Source organism: Lissotriton vulgaris, chromosome 9 (assembly GCF_964263255.1).
Source record: "Lissotriton vulgaris chromosome 9, aLisVul1.2, whole genome shotgun sequence".
NCBI lineage: Eukaryota > Metazoa > Chordata > Amphibia > Caudata > Salamandridae > Lissotriton > Lissotriton vulgaris.
The window spans coordinates 685,359,614-685,374,422 of NC_141697.1; the positions used below are offsets into that span (position 1 = coordinate 685,359,614).

The 14,809-nt window shown below is 46.7% G+C and overlaps 2 non-coding genes across 2 annotated transcripts; both read left to right on the top strand.

Annotated features, from left to right (window-relative positions):
* Positions 1 to 352: 352 nt before the first annotated feature.
* Positions 353 to 459, top strand: LOC147692107 (U6 spliceosomal RNA). The gene has a single exon (XR_015300198.1). It is a non-coding gene; the product is annotated as a U6 spliceosomal RNA (small nuclear RNA).
* Positions 460 to 1,069: 610 nt separating this feature from the next.
* On the top strand, positions 1,070 to 1,176 carry LOC147692108 (U6 spliceosomal RNA). Its single transcript, XR_015300189.1, has one exon. It is a non-coding gene; the product is annotated as a U6 spliceosomal RNA (small nuclear RNA).
* The last annotated feature ends 13,633 nt before the right edge of the window (positions 1,177 to 14,809 follow it).

The following is a 14,809-nucleotide window of genomic DNA, read 5'->3' on the forward strand; positions in this document are numbered from 1 at the left end:
TCATGACCCGCCTGGTGGATCTTCTTCGCCGGGAGGGAGTCCTGGTGTTCCCTGTCTGGGCAATTGATACAGCCCGGCCTCATCTTTTTCGTGGGTGAGGCATCACGTCAGGCGGGGTCTCTCCTCCGTCGGCTCCCTGTTCTATGTGCGGTGGTCCCTTCGGTTCCTGTCTCGGGCTTGTACTTCCCTCTGGGTCAGTCAGGGGGGCGGGGGGCCATCCTTTGGCGCCGGGTCGTTTGGGGGTCGTTGGGATCTCCGGCGGTCGCGCAGCTCCTCGTGCTTCGGGTGTTGCTGGCAGTCCTCCTGGCCTGCCGCCTTGGCACCTATGCTTCGATGTCCCCATGTATTGGCCGTACTCACTTCGGCAACTCGTATACCAAAGTTGGGACGATTCTGAGGAGACTGGCGTGGCCCCTGCGCAAGGTGGACTCGCATGTTCGTGAGGCGTTCCATATAACGGGTCAGTCGCCCTGGAAGGGTCGGTTTCGCCGGTCCTGTCCCTTCGGGCCATCCTTCCCCCGGTGTTTCGGCGCCTGGTGCCTCGGCTCGGTCTGCCTCCGGTGGATCGGTTCTGGGTGGGGGACTCGGCCCTCCGGCCCGGGTTCTACTCCTCCTTCCGGGTCCTTATTGCCCGGTCTTTCGCGTGACCTTTCAGTCTGATGTACGCGTTTCCCCCGTGCCCTCTGATTTCGCGGGTCCTCGGCTGGATTCGCTGGGGCAGGGCCGGGGTGCTCCTGGGTGCTCGTCCCGGCTGCGCATGGCCTTGTTTTGGGGTGATGTGCCTGGCACCCGCGCGTGGTTGCCGCGCATGTCCTGGGGCATTCCTGTTTTTGGCTCCCGGCGGGGTCCTCCGCCCCGGGTTCCCTCTCCTTTGGCCGAGCTGGCGATTCGAGCCACCTGGCCGATCCCGGATCTTCCCGTACAGTGATGGGGTCCCCCGCTCTCGGCGCCGGTGTTGAGCCGGCTCTTGTCGGCTGGCCTGCCTCCTTGTGCAGGCCTGGTTCTGGAGCGGAGGAGGCTGCTTGCTCGGGGGTTGTGGCTTTGCTGCTGGGTTCCCGCGGTTGTTCCAGTGCTCGCTCCGGCTGCACGTATACATGATTTGGAAAGATACTGAGAGGATTGCCACGGCTCCGGCGCAAGGAGGTCACGCAATTTCGTGGAGCGTTCCATGTTAGAGGAGCAGTGTGGCTCAGGGGTTGGAGGCGGCAGTCCCGGTAGCTGAGATGGTCCTGGACCTGGGTTCAATTCCCCGCCTCGGTGGGTCTTGGGCTTAAATACTTCCTTGGACTCGAGAATTCTCATGCCAGTGCCTACTCGTCTCACGTGTTCACACTCTGCAACTCTGGGCAGATGCTTGCTTAATCTCCACTTGGGCCCCTTGCGGCGGGATGCCTGACTCTCACCTTGTATCCTGCTGGGGTTATCTCGCAGGGGAATACCAGGTCGGGTTCCCAAGGCACGCACCTTGATGCCTTTGGGTGATACGTGCGCTTTGCACAGCGCAATACACTTGCATGCTCCCTCTCTCGTTCTAAGAGCTCTTCGGGGTCCGCCCTTTTGGGCCCCAGCCCTCGGTGGCTCTGCGGTTCCTCGCCTGTCAGGTTTCCCTGGTGGCGATGGTGTCTGCTGGGCGGATGGGCGTGCGGGGGTCGTTCCTCCGCTCCCCGCCCTTCTTGCGGGTTTTGCCGGGCGGGGTTGTTCCTCCGGCATGTCCCCCGTGTCCTTCCCGGGGTCCCTTCCCTGGGGCCTCGGACTCAGGTGGTATCTTACCGCTTTTTTCCGGCCAACGTGGTCCCTCCCTTGTCCGGGCGGGTTGTTCGGCGTGCTGTTTTGGCTTCTCTTAGCCGCACGTTTTATTCCTTTCCCGGTGGGATGACCTGTGTTATGCCTTTTGGGCCCGGTTTGTTCGGGCCGCTAGCCCTCGTTCCTCCTTGGCGCGCGGGCTTACACAGGCTGGCATCCTTCCCTACGCTTCGCGGGGTTTGGTGGATCCGGCAGGGGCCCAGGGTCGGTCCGCGAGGTGTGGCGCGAGGTGTGGCTCTGTTCCCTGGGCCCCCTTAGTGGGTGTCTCCTCTGTGGAGTTTTATCTGTCTTCGGCGTGGTCGTCCCCCGCCTGGTACCTGGGTCTCTGGCAGTCCCGGGGGGACTTCGCTGGGGCCGTTCTGAGTGCTGGAGCTGCGACTCCTGGTTGGCCTCCTTTTCCTGGAGGTCTTGATTTCAGGTTTCCTGTGGTCCCTGTTTTCTTTTCAGTTGTTTTACATCAACCTTGGGTTGGTTTCTCTGCATCACCGTGTGGTGTTGTTGTTCTGGTGATCAATGAAGCCTTGTTGGCTTGGGTATTGGCTCACTTTGTAACTCAGGGGGCGAGGAAGACTAACGAGGAGGTAATGCCCCGGTTACTTACCGGTAATCTTCATTACTCCGAGTATAGTCTTCCTCGCCACATGAGTTCCCTCCCCCCCTCCCTGTCTGGCTATCGGCTTCATTGTTTGCTTGGTAGATCAGGCTGATTGGTTGGGCCGGCCCGCCTCTTATAGAGGTCAGGTGGGACTGGTCGGCCATGTTGGGAGGGGGTGGGAGGTGGTTTCTTTTTGCTTTGGAGGGTTCTGTTGTGGAGCTAAAGCTCACTTTGTAACTCATGTGGCGAGGAAGACTATACTCGGAGTAATGAAGATTACCGGTAAGTAACCGGGGCATTATCAAACCCGCTGACTCCTGTGAATGGGTAAGTCCCATTGTAATTGTACATAAAATGTCTGGTGAGATTCACTTGCGTGCTGATCTTCACAGTCTCAAAAGGAACATTGTGGTTGATTGCCATTCTCTAGCCAAGGTTTAAGAACTACTTGCCAGCATTGGAGACTACATTTTTCACACTTTGGGATCTCAAATCAGTTCACTACCCACTCCCATTAGATGAAAGGTTTCAAGAGTTAACCATCTTTGTAACTCCCTTAAGCTCATTGACATTTTGCAGACTCCTGATTGCATTGACTTTAGAAGCTAGTGTTTTTCAGTGCCTCATGGTTAACATATTGGAGGGTGTAAATGGTGTACAAGCATTTCAAGATGATGTGAAGATTTTGGCAAAATCACTACCTGAACATGATCACACTCTTGAAAGGTTTTCACAAAATTTAAAGAGTTTGGTACCACTCTCCGCACATATTAATGCAAATCAAATTTTTAGAAGCATACATTGACTACTTAGGACACTCTATCACTCCCAATAATATTTCTCTAACATTTTAATTAATTAAAGCTATTGAAAATGCACATCCAAATGACAAAGATGCACTTTGCTCCTTTCTCAGGCTAAGTGAATAATATTCAAGGTTTGTCAAGGGGTATACTTGTGCAGCCTTTGAGGAATTTGCTCAAGAAAGGAATTAAGTATATTTGGTCTGATGATATGTAAGAAGCATTTCAGAAAGTTAAGAATCCCCTTATTCAAGCCCCAGCTTTAACTCTATTTCGAGCAGGCAGAAAGTGTATCATAACTGTTGATGCCAGTCAAGTTGGATTGAGGGCTGTTTTATCACAGGTATGTCAGAACAAAGACAACATCATTGCCTTTGCCTCTCACTCTCTCAGAAGTATGAAAGCCAATTACAGCACCATTGAGCGAGAGGCTTTGGCATGCTGTTGGGTGGTGAAAGGTACAAGAATTTTATTTGGGGTACCTATTTTGATGTATTCACAGACCACAAACCAGTGCTCCACCTGTTGAGTGGCACTGATTCATGGAAAGCATCTTCACAATTGGTCAGATTGTCATCAAAGCTGCAAGCATTATTTTTTAGAGTGAAATACATACCTGGTGGGAAAAAACATAAGAGCAGACTGTCTCTCCAGGTTACCCATCAGAGGTGAAGAATCTAATACACTTCAAGATAAAGAGATTGCTGTTGTGGGGGATATACTGTGGAACGAAGGGGTGATCACACATAAACAGTGGTTATAAGCTTCCAAACAGGATGCCACGCTACAGACAGTTTTCAAATTCATGAAAGAAGGTTGGCCCAAGGAGAGAAATGTTGAGGCCTCATTGAGACATCTTTTACAGATTTCAGAGGACCTATCAGTTGTTGAACGGGTGCTAATATGTAATGATGTGTGTGCGTGTGTGTGTGTGTGTGTGTGTGTTAGCCTCCTGTGACTATCGGAGATGATATTATTAAGGGGGCACACAAGGGTCATTTAGTGGTCAGTAGCACATGCAAATAAATAAATACATTTTACTGGTGGCCTGCATTGGAGCCTCAAGATTCTAATTTATTGATAATTGCACCACCTGCTTCGTACCTGATAGGCACAGGAAGGCACATAAGTCACCTATTCATATTCTCCCTCTGCCAGAGGAAGCTTGATAAAATGTGGCACTTGATTTTGTGCGTCCATTTGAGTTATTGCCTATTAACAAAAGATATATGATGGTTTTGATTGAATAGTTTTCAAAATGGACCTATAACAGTGCAATGGGTGCAGACCAGTTCTTTTCTCTCTATTACATGTAATGTGATAGCCAGAGCTCACTTGCAAACACACACCTAACCTGGAAATAGCTATTAATCTAAGGCGGATCAGCTGTTTGAAGCTGCTGGTATGTCTTTAACTTTTACAGGCGGCATCCTGGCCCACATTTTAAAGGGCGTCAGGATTACGCCTTCAGGTGGTTCTGTGAGTAAAAGTAAATGTATATGCATTTATATAGTGCACTACTTACCTGTAGGGTCCCAAGGCGCTTCGACCGCTGCGAAACCCTTCCTGGCTTCCCTGAGAGATGGTCCCTTAATGGGTATCTCCAGGGTGAGACCAGGCATCCCCGGCGGTCTGGTGGGGCCGTTAGTGAAGATGAGGCAAGCTAATGCCCAGAGTTGCCGAGTGTGATCGCTGATCAGAGTGGGCACCGAGGCGAGAGAATTATCGAGTCCGCTGACCCTGGTCCAGAAACCTGCCGCGCCGGGAATCGAACCCTGGTCCTGGGCCGTCCTCTGCTCTCGGGTCTGCCGCCTCTAACCAGTGAGCCACACTACTTCACTGTGACTGAACTGGACTGTATACAAATGCCTGGAGGGTCCCTGGCACTCCCTTTTCAACTTTCAAGGGGCACCTCAGGGGTGCATTGACTGAGTATCACTTCTTTGTGATGCACAGTCAGTTTGTCTCATGAAAGATCCAGTGCCTCGGTGCCTGCATCTAAAATATTGAAGAACCACATTGGTTCTAAACAAAATTCAACAAAAAATGTAAATCAAACAAAAAAAGAAACCAAACAAAACAGGCACCCAAAGGAATTTAGTTTTTCAAAATAATAGAAATCATTATTTATTAATTATTTAATGGCCCCAGGTTCTTGATTTCACAAGGGCCACCTCTGTTGGACATAACTGCATCCAAAAGTTGGGAAAGGGGCATTAGCATAATGTTTCCTCATTTTTATTGGGCCATGCCCCCATGCAAATGAGAAATGGCACCATAGGATCATACCTGTACTAGACGTGCACTGGTGCAATCTCAATCTGTGTTACAAAAGAGACTGTACCCCAGAGACAAAGAAAGTGGGTGCACATGCCCATACCTCTCTGGAACACTTTATGTAATAAAGGCTTCTGAAGGACTCAAAGCTGAGAATACCACAAAGACCATTAATTAGCAATATTGATAGCCTTTGTCTATATCCTCCCATGTTTGTGACGGAGTATCCCATCCATTGAAATATAAATCAGGTCCATAATATGTAAAGAAATTGTATACTTTTGGATGAAAAATTGTCCGTCAAGCATTCTCATGTAAGTGGGAGAATACACTCAAACAGCCAAGAAGTGATGTATACTACTCCAGACAACAGATTCATGATGTGATTGATAATGGTTGAAGGTTCCTGACCAAAGCATCCAATTGCTGAAGGAGGCTGAATCTAGGCTGCTTATTGTACAAAATACAATATCTTTGCCTAAATCATGAATGAGAGCTAGAAATGTTTAACATACAACAATTTGAAAAATCTCACACATACACTCCTTGATGCAACACCATATGCTCTGCACAGTGCCACATTACCTACTGTGTAGTGTACACCCATTAATGACAGAGGGCACCGCCACAAATAGCACAGTGCACTACCACTCACAGAACAGTGCACCACCACTGGCAATATTACCCATTATGTAGTGTACCCCACCAATGGCATAAAACCTAGACTGGTGGCGAAAGGCGGGATAGGCTTCTTGATCCTTTTCTGCTGCGTTGGACACAGTAAACCTTATCCTTCAGGCTTATGGGCTTGTGTATCTCATGTGTACTTATATAGCTAATTTCAAGCATCCCTGACTGACAATTGGTAGTTATGCTTTTTTCTGAATCGAAACCCAGTACCATTAGCTCGCGGTGGCCCTCAGGTATCCATTCTCTCCCCCATTGCTATATGTGTCCTTTAGCCAATCGTCTAAATCAAATGGGGATGAGATGCTACGTGCACGCAGATGTCACCCAGATGGTATTTGGGTTTTCAAAAACATAGTTGAGCAACTTGGCTATAGTAGTAAGTCTTTCCTGGATACATTGTTGGATGTCAGAAACATTTATGAAGCCACACCCAACCAACATCTGAAAGCGCAACCATGTCTAGTGACCCGACTTGGACAGAAGTGATGGGCTTGACCCTTAAGCAGCTTTCTGCTCTATGAAATGCAGGTATTTTTCTGGATATGAAGCTGTATCTAGAAGTACATATATCCAAGGTGGCAATACATGCTTTTATTGGTTACACATCCTGTATCAAATGTAACATTTTATCAATAGAAACCTCCATGTGTCTGTTACAGATGCCTTGGTCAATTCCAAGTTGGACTACAGAAGTGCAGTCTATTTAGTAGCTTTTCTTAAAATTGTGAACCTCATTCAAAGTATCCCAAATACTACATGTATGCTTGTATGGCTTTTATGCCATGTATCAAAATAAAAACATTTAACCTGCGTTAAGACAATTTCACTGCTTCCCCATAGCAGAGTCATCTTTAAATCTGGGGTTGTAATGCACAGGGCCATCTACTAAAATATTCCTAACCACCTTTCATCTAAATTCAGCTGCTTAAACGGTCACATGATTTTCGTTTTTCTTCTCTATTTTTGTTTTGAGTGTACCTAGATCCACATCAGAAACTTAAGGAGATCCTTCTTTTTCTATCGCTGCAGCCAAAACAGCTGAAACATGGAACTTATTACCATTTCATTTGCATACAAAGTCATCACACTAGGGCCAGACTGGCCATACTGGGCATCAGGTGTTTTCCCCAGAACTAGGGGAAGAGGGCCAAATTTCCCTTGAGAGGGCGATTTTCACATATTGGGGCCACTCTTACGATAGGCTTGGGTGGGATGCAGTAATTCCAGTAGGGTAGTACAATGAAAATATAAGCATCCGCACAGTCGAACGGAGCTGCCTGAGATTGAGAATACAGTGAGGGGGCTGGGCCAACAAAATTTGCCAGGGCTGCTTTTGACTCTCATTCCGGCCCTGTATCAGGAAACTTCTGAAAGCATATTTGTTCGATTAAGTGAGGGCCAATGTTAAATTTTGTAGCTACTTTGATTGTTGACCGACAATACATTTCAGTGAACAAGCACTATACAAAACTATTATAATGTTATGGAACCCCACACAATGCACAGTGCCCCACCACCAGAGAATAGTGGTTATTAAACTTAATTCACGGACAGTGAGTGCAGTGAGAGGACAGATGGCAACTTCCCTCAAGAAGACTTTAGAGACCGATAGATACACCTGCTGCTGTAATATAAGTCTGAGGTAGGAGGCAATCATTTTAGCACAATGCAATATGTGGAAATCCTTCACTTCCTCTTTGCTAATTTGTCATCGGAATGTTTGACCGACACCTGAAAAATACACCATTTCATTGCACATTTAGGACCTGGTTTATATTTTGGCAGATATGGTACTCCATCACAAACTTGGGAGGATATAGGCAAAGGCTATCAATATTGCTTCTGATCTTAAAATAACAAGAAGGTCTTAACTAAAGCCTGCCTTCTGATCTGATGCAACTGAGAAGACTGCTAAACCGGGTACAGGAGCACTTTACAGGGAAGGGAAGTGGCCTATATGGCTTGGGTAGCACTAGGCAAAGAACCTGATAAGGATGGGGTAGCAGTGTAGAATTACTCTGCCACTGTGAGGCTTTAGGGCTTGTCAGATGCGCACTTGGATTGTCTCATGAGAAGCCTGGAGAACAGTGGTGTGTGTGTCTGAAGGCCTCTAAAGTTTTGAAACTACATTCAGTGTTTCACATGCCTTCCTGGAAGCACTTGACCTCCAGCTAATACTTCAAGCTTCTGCTCATGAAACACCAAGGGGTCATCAGAGAGGTTAATGCAAAATTGTTCTAAACAATGAGATTGTGCATCAAGACTTTGTTTGTATCCACCCAAGCACCCATTAGTGCATTCATCAATGCACCCACCGGGATTCATCCATCCAGATCCACTCATCTTTTTGCCCATCCTTTCATCCATCTTCCCAACCAGGACATCCATCGATTCCTCATTCCACCCATCAAAATCTACCTTAAAAAAACAATACTAATAGAGACAGTATATTTATTTAAGAACATGCGCAAGACAAATGAAAACTTGCCCTGCAGTGGATAAAAAAATATTGCCAAATTATTTGAGTGGTAAAAATGGTAAATAATTAAAATAAACAGGAAAATTATTATAATAAAATAAAGGATGAGATAGAAAAGAAAGGCTAGAGCTTTTCAAATGTTCCCCAAATTATTGTGTTGTTAAAAATGTCCCTCTGTTGCCTTCAATTCCCATTAACAGAACGGGTTTAGATTATTACTGTGCCACAATGAACTGGGCACCTTCAGGTACCTTGGCCATTTTCTACGTTGGCAAAGTTCTCGACGTCGACTCTCTATAGAAACATTGCCCAGACCGATGTCAAAGTGATGACATAAATATGTTAAATGATGTAAATGTGATGGTGTATTTGTCAGAAGGTGACAAGTGTTGTCAGAAGGTATGTATGTATAGAGGTACTGTGTAAACATGTTCATCAGTGTGTTTATGGGTGTGTGTCTGTGTGTGTGTGTGTGTGTGTGTGTGTGTGTCTGCCTGTGTTTACTTCTATGTGTGTGTGTGTGTGTGCAAGCATGTCTGTGTGCATGTGCGCAAGTGATTATTAACATATTGCATTCATGGGAGTGTTAATATGATCTAGAGCAGGCTTGACAGAGTGTGGTTTACTTGTAGTGACATTGGTTTAACTGGGTAGGTACTTTCCAGTACAGAGTACCTGCACTTCTTTCATTTGAAAGGGTGAGTACCAGCACTTCTCAGCAGAAGTGCAATACTTTTAATGGGAGAGTACTGGCAATTCTCAATAGCAAACTGATGCTCTAGGATAGTAGGTACCTTCACTTATGTATTTCCATTTCAAACATTGATCCTAGTTCTGCCCATGGGCAGTTCTTTCCTAAAAACAATCAAAGTCAGCTGAAGCTTTAACTATAGGATGGTTCTTGGCTAACATACAGAAGGGCTTGCAGCTGTTAGCATATACAGAGAGACTAAAGAATGCTTAGAGCCATGGCATGACTCAGGCTGGCTCACTCTCAGAAGTAGAACAATGTTGGAATTACAGACAAATGCTGCTGTCCCTTCATAAATCAATTTCCGACAACGGACTTTAAGCTGAATTTATGCACTATCTGTGTAATTTTCGACAGGTGGTCATCCTAGTAGCCAAGAGGTCTCGTGACACGTCCTGACGCTGCACTCCTGAGCTCTTGTTTCCATTGTGGAGAGTCTGTCACCTTGCCAATACCATTTCCACAGAGGGCTACGGATCTGTAGAAGCAGCGGCCAGCAAGTAGAACCCAGCACTACAGCTCACACAGTACAAGTGAGAGTTCAGGATTTATGCAGAATGCTGAAGAATTAGTGCAGCTGCCCAACAAAACTCACTGAAGAGCCGTCATCTTGGCTCTTGGCACACACAGTGGCCCCATTGATGGAATGGCACTGATAGAGCACAATTTTGCTCTTCCAGTTGTAGTGGGGCATTATAATCACAATTACTTCGCATCCACATATAATCTGGTGTTGTATTAACATTAGGTCGTTAGATTGTGTATTGCAATAACATGCAAGTGAAGTGTTAGGTATTTCCTTCATGTAAGACAAGGAATCCATGTTATAATTGTACGTGTTTAGATAAAATCATAATTGTGTAAAAGTATTTTCGTGACTAATGAATGTTTTGATACTAATGTTCCTATACTGTGTGGATATTAATGACCTATATATACATGTATTTTAAACTTGTATATATAGTTCCTATGTTAGCTGAACTTGGTAGGCCTATCTTTCGTTTCTCCCTGTTCGCTCTCACGTTGACGGTTGCTAATAGAATTCATGTTCATGTGGAATTTTCCTCTCTTCACATCTCTGTTGCAGGTGCAAGAATTCGACCTTGTGAGTAAGAATAACGTCTTTGTTCCAGAGCTAGACAGACGTAGGGAGAAGACGATGCCTTAAACCAACAGCGATGATAATGTAGAAGGTGTTCTTTCTCGTCTGAGAAGGCCTGGGAATCAAGGTCATCAAGCAAGAGCCTGGAAGCACCGATGCCTCATGGAAAGTTACCTGCAAGGAGGGGATTGAATGGATGAGGCGGTCTCGTGATTTGTTTGTGGGTGTGATTTTTTACTTTTGTATTGGGATTAGGGGCAGAGTCCGGGGACTTCTGCCTTACCCGGAGAGAGGGGAGCATCTTAGAACGAGCTCCGTAGCTTTAAGCTATCTGACCAATTCAAAGTGAGTGTGCTTCTTAGGAAGACTTCACATGCTAACACCTTTCTGAGGACTTGCCTTGGGGAATGTTTAGTAGGGATGTCAAGCTAGCAGTAGTGTAGGGACAGACTAATGCTTTTGTCTACGCATTGCCAATGAAGGGGCAATTATCTGTTTGCTGATTCTTGAATTAGTCACTCTGTGCATGTTGCACATCCTACATTTCCTAGGTTTGGTTTTGTATTAATGCCCATGTACCTTTACACTCTCATCATGAGGTGTTTTTACGTCCACATTTTTTGGGCTTTGTAATAACTAACTAAAACTTTGATTTGGGAGTCTGTGATTGTTCGGAGTCATGTTTCAAGTATAATTGGCTAATGATTTCTTCTTCCCTCCACACTTACAAGCAGGCAACAAAGACACATCTGCCAAGGGTTCCAGAGTAATTCTAGAACGTGGAACCCGGCTCCCTCATCACTAACATCAGATATTTTTCCACACTAGGGACTGTAATGCATCCATTGAGCTGAACTGATGTGGATGGTGCAATATCTTTTTTATCGATGATCAGTGGCGCAGGACATATTTTCTCATTACTAAGTGTCCTGTCGTTCTCCATTTCCACACTGCTCTGATTAAAAATTGTACTCCAGGTATTAACAGGTATATTATGTGCAGAAGGAAAGGATCAAAACTCTGGTCACTTCAAGTACATTTTAAATAGCATATATCACAGCAGTTTTAGAGGCTAAATGGCTTTAGCCAGGACCCCAGAGAAAACCTTTCAATGCCAGACACTCTTGAAAACAATAGACCCTGTGAAAAGCAGTCACATGTGACTAGTGGGTGACACATAGCTTTTCATTGATAAGGCTCTGCAAAGTCAAATAAAGGCTGAAACACTAAATACTCATATTTGTCTGCCACAGAGGACCAGGACTTGCCGACACTGGCATATCTTCCACCATCCTGTATTCCCACATTTCTTTGAAGAAAACATACATGGTGACCTTTGCCCCTGCCTGCAGGGCTGGTCGCTCCACACACCGCGCAGCTCCCTCATTGAGTGCCGGGACCCCGACCCCTCCGCTGCTGCCTCGCACAGGCGTGTGCCTGGACTGCTACTCTACCGGCTCATTTCCTGTCTCCATTGTGCCCCCGATCGTCTTAGCGTTTTTTTGCCTTTTTACAGCGTTTGCTTGATTTCTTCTGTCTTTCTGTATTGTGTTGACTTTTTTTCCCCTGATTGCGCCTCCTGTGCCGTCCTCGTGTCCTTTCCGCCGCTTGTCCCCCTCCCCGCTCCCCGCCGCTGCTCCCCTGCGGCCCCGCCCCGCTTAGCTCCTGATTCCCGCCCATTGGCCACCCCGCTCCCGCTTCTCAGCTGCTCCTCCCTCGCTCCGCTCCCCCACTACGCCATTTATGGCGGAGTCCACGCGTACGCGCAGCGTGCACGCGCAGCGGGCGCACCGATTGAGCGCCGAAGGTGCGCCAAAGGTAAGCCCGTCTGCGCCCGTCCGCGCCTGGACCGCGCCCAGCACCAGGACCCCTGGTGCCTCTGCAGACGTGCCCCGCATGGGTGGTTCCGTGACGCCGGTACTCTTATATGCCGACGACACGGTACTGATGTCAAGGACCCCTAGGGGTCTTCAACACCTACTCAATACATTTGGGGCATTTATGCAAGATTTGGATTTAGTGATTAATGCAGGAAAGTCGCATGTCATGGCTGTGGGTAATTCCAAAAGTAACACTAGAACCCTGTCCTGTAATGGTGCCGCACTCACTAAGGTTAAAACCTTCACATACTTAGGAGTGGTGTTCGACGAGAAAGGGACTTGGGCACCACAAATCCAGAACAAGACCGCTGCTATAAAACGATCATCTGCTGCTATATTGGGGTTCGCCAAACGCCTTGGCGGCAAACCACCAGAGGCTATATTATCCATATACAAAGCCAAAACCCTGGCAATAGCCAGATATGGAGCCTCTATTTGGGGATATAAGAACATAACCCATATCCAAAGGGCAGAGAACATATTTTTGCGATCCGTTCTGGGCCTACCAAAATCCACACCTGCTTTCTCATTACATATGGAACTAGGGGTGGATTATATTGAAGACATGTTGTCTCTTGCACCATTAAGGGCATGGATTAAAACCTGGCTTAATCCCAACTTAACATTAAATCACACGATTATTAAAGACTGCATGGGGCGGGATCGTGTGGCAGAGATTGAGTGGCTCTCATACATCAAGAAAATAGCAGAATATCTGGGCCGCCCTGATCTATATACCAACCCTGAAGGCCTAAAAAAAGATGACATTAGTTGGGCAAAACTGGAATATACAAAGAAAAGAGAAGCTGAAAGAGAAACATGCGAAATTTTGAAGCCAACCGTGAGGTCACATTTCCTGACGATAACATCTTTAGCTATCGAACCATACCTGGCGATAGTAAACAAACCTTTCCACCGGTGGCTTCTCACCAAATTTCGCTTTAACCAGTCTCACTTCTTGCTGGGAGAATACAGTAAATGGTGTAAACCCCATGAGAACGCCCCATGCAAGTGTGACGATTTCTCAGATCAGGATTCTTTTCATTTTTTCTTTTTTTGTCCATTATTCAGAACTGCTAGAGAGAAATACATTAAGCCCATATTAAAAGATCAAATTTTTACCCAAGTTAAACCGGCTTTTCTGTTTTTACAGTTAATGGAAACACCTCTAATTATGTATGGGGTAGCAAATTTTCTCACAACGTCTATTAGGTCTCGTCGAAAAAGACCCCAATCACTGATTAACTGATTTAGCCTTTGTTAAAAATTGTACGCCCAGTCGGGGTAGCACTGTTAAATGATTGTATTATAGGTTTGTAAATATTACTGTAAATAGACCATCGAACAAACCCCTTAGTACAAATCGTATAAATGAAATGAAATTTTGTAGGAAACTATAGACAGTGTAAAGATGATGCTAAAATTTTTTGATGCAAAATTTTGTGTAAAACCTTTGTAAATATATCGTGGTATTAATGAAATTTGTATTTGTATATAATGTCTTTTTAATGTTATTTATATAAAAATTCTTTTGTATACTCCAATGATCAACTATGAATGTATAGCATACTTTTATAATTTTAATTTAATCCAATAAAGTGTTTTTGACTCTGACTCTGACTCTGGTTCCCGCAGACCCCAACCCACCCGCTGGACCTACACCGCCACCGAACTCTACGCACTCAACGCCGGTCGAAGCCCGGGCTGCTACCGGGCCACCCCGAGACGCACCCACGGACCCTTCTGCTGCCATTCCTGCAAGTTCACCTGCATCCGGGCCTGCACTACACCTGCACCGATCAAGCCAAGCCACAGCAGCAACCACCTCAAGTGCATCCTGCTCAACACCCGCTCCGTCCACAGACACGCCGTCGAGCTCTGGAACCTGCTCGACACCACAGCTCCAGACGTCGCCTTCCTCCTGGAAACCTGGATGAACGCTTCCTCAGCGCCCGACATCGCCATCGTCATCCCGGACGGCTACAAGATCATCCGGAGGGACCGCGTCAACCAGACAGGAGGAGGCATCGCCATCATCCACAGAAACACCATCCGCATCACGACCAACTCCGACGACACCCTCGCACCCGCCGAACACCTGCACTTCCAGATCCACATCAACCCCAAGACCACCCTCAGAGGCACCCTCATCTACAGACCCCCGGGACCACGCACACAATTCAGCAAAGACATCGCCGACTTCATCAACCCGCACGCCCTCCTCTCCACTGACTACATCCTCCTCGGGGACCTCAACTTCCACCTGGAGAACAACAACGACCGCAACACCACCACCCTGCTGGACAACCTCACCAACCTCGGTCTCAAGCAGCTGGTGACCACCCCCACCCACTATGCCGGACACACACTCGACCCCGTTTTCTCATCTAGCAAAGACATCACCTTCAGCCACGCCACCGGACTCCACT